Here is a 2,500-nt window from a genome sequence, read left to right on the forward strand (position 1 = left end):
CCCCCCCGCGCCAAACCCACCCCCACCCCTCCTCCCTCTCCCACGCCATCCCACGCCATTTCACTCGAAACTCAACTTGATAGTAATTTTAATAATCGTTATTATTTTTTGGCATTAGGACGTACTTGTTAATTTGGATATTCTATATAATATTCTATTTTTTTGTTTTGCTCAGAAATTTTATATGTTTGAACATGCATTGGACTTGCGAAATTGTTTAAATTATTCGAATAAGCGATAAAATGGCTTTTTATCAAAAACAATAAATTATGATAAATATAGGTGAAGTAAAGCAATTGTAATGCTAATTAGAAATAATTGTAGGAACACTTTTATACTTGATTTATAAAGATATTTTGTTAATTTTTTTAAATATAAAATTGGTTGGAATTTTTTTTATGCCCCTTAATTATTCACAACATTATCCTACATTTCTTCGATCGAGGCTTTTCCATTTAACATAATCTCTATATTTTGAAAAGAGAACCTAATTTTAGCACCTAAGCCGTACATCTACTTATTAAAGTAAAAAAAGTCTTTGCTAATCTTCATGTGTATTTATTGTTCTTTACACTTTCTTTTCCTTCTTCAGCTTAACATGAAAAGCCAGATGAAAATACGTATCATTCAACGACCGCGGTAAGGACGCCGAGGACCTCTTAACTACTCAGGAATTTCCTCATTTTACGTAAACACGCATACATGGACCGCGCCCGTATTTTCTTTCTCTTTTCTTTTTTGGCTCGTTTAAGCAGTTTTAGCACACGTTTTATGAATTTTCAGATGAGAAAAAAACTTAATAAAATCCTTGTACCAAGACAAGAGCTTCCGGTAGAATTGCACGGTAAACTTACTATTTTTAAGTTTTTTTTTTACAAGGGTTATTATTTAATTACTTGGATAACTTTAAACTTATTATACAAGAATATTGTGGATATTAAAATATAGTTAAATTTAGGGAAATAATTAACTTTAAGCAACTACCGACTATTAGGGATTTTACAATTGAGTGAAAATAAATTTATTATAATTAATCAATAATGGACCTTATTGTAAATCTAATTGTCAACGATCACCTTAACGATGTAAAACTTGACTAGAAATAATTTTAAAACTTAATAAAAAAAATTGAAACAATTCATTTATATAGAGGAGAGAGAGAGATCAACGAAACAAATTTTTAAAAAAAATACATACTACAAAAAAAAAATTTTCATCTAAAACGTTGAAAAATAATATCATTATTATAATGATATTTATAATTAGCAACTCATATTATTTATAATAATTATTATTATACATATTAGCATATCTTATATATTTTGTTTATTTATAATTAGCATTTCATAATTAGCAAGTGTTAAGAATGTTATGAAACATTTATATTTTTGAATATTATTTAAAATATAATTCAAACTATTTCAAAGAAATTTTATTATTTAATGAATTGTAATTATAAGATTCTTTATAAATGTCATGTTATATTTAGATATTATCAAAAGCTTAAAATTAGAGAAACAATACATTGCATTTGCTGGTAGCGCGTAGGTTAAACAACTTGGGCATCGCTATTACACACATATAAATTAATACTTACACGGTTACGACACCTACGACGTACTTTATTATTTATCTAAACTAAATTTATTTATCAATGCAATTTCTAGATGATCTTTATTCGAAAATGAAACGAATGATTTTTTTTAATTCATCCACAGTATTATTAAAAAAAAATTTATATTTACTTTTTTACACATTGATTTTTCAATCTAAAATAACTGCAAATGCAACACACGCACACGCGCGCGCGCACACCTTATAAAAGACCCATTGCTATACATTATTACATTATTATATGAAAGAATTATTTAAAAACTAGTAATATATAAATCAATATTAACGGCCATCTTCAAGACACATAAAATAAATTAATTTTTCTTTGGGGCAGTCAATGAATAACATATTTAACTTTGAAAATTTGATATGCAAAGAAAATTATTTTATTACTTGTACTCATAAATATATATATATATATATATATATATATATATATGTCTTAAAATAAAATAAGACCATATTTATTTATATGTACGAATAAAAATAAAAAATCCATGCAATACATAAAATACAGACGATAATAAAATATCCAAACAATAAATTCAAGTTTAAAATAATTTCATGCTAATTTATTGACATCCACGTAAATATTCAAATTCATGTGTAAAGATTTATTTCGGCAAGGGAAATTATATATATATATATATATTGATTAAAATTGCTGAAAATAATAGTACATATTATGTATTATAAAATAAATTGCAATACTTGTAGAACTTTATGTATAATATCCCTTTGAAATTAATTATTTATTGAAATAATAATATAATTAATTTTGTAACCATATATTAAACGTCTGCTAGTGATATTATTTAATCATCGGAATGGAAACAGCAATGTCGCTTTACAATAATTGTAATAAATCATGCTTATCGGAGTCCAA

The 2,500-nt window shown here is 25.3% G+C and overlaps 1 protein-coding gene across 1 annotated transcript in view; it reads left to right on the top strand.

Moving 5' to 3' along the window:
- The window catches only part of nAChRa3 (nicotinic acetylcholine receptor alpha3 subunit), a 46,210-nt gene that overhangs the window by 35,252 nt on the left and 8,458 nt on the right, over window positions 1–2,500 (top strand). The window lies entirely within an intron of this gene.

Source organism: Ceratosolen solmsi, unplaced genomic scaffold (genome assembly GCF_000503995.2).
Source record: "Ceratosolen solmsi marchali unplaced genomic scaffold, CerSol_1.0 scaffold28, whole genome shotgun sequence".
NCBI classification, from domain to species: Eukaryota; Metazoa; Arthropoda; class Insecta; order Hymenoptera; family Agaonidae; genus Ceratosolen; species Ceratosolen solmsi.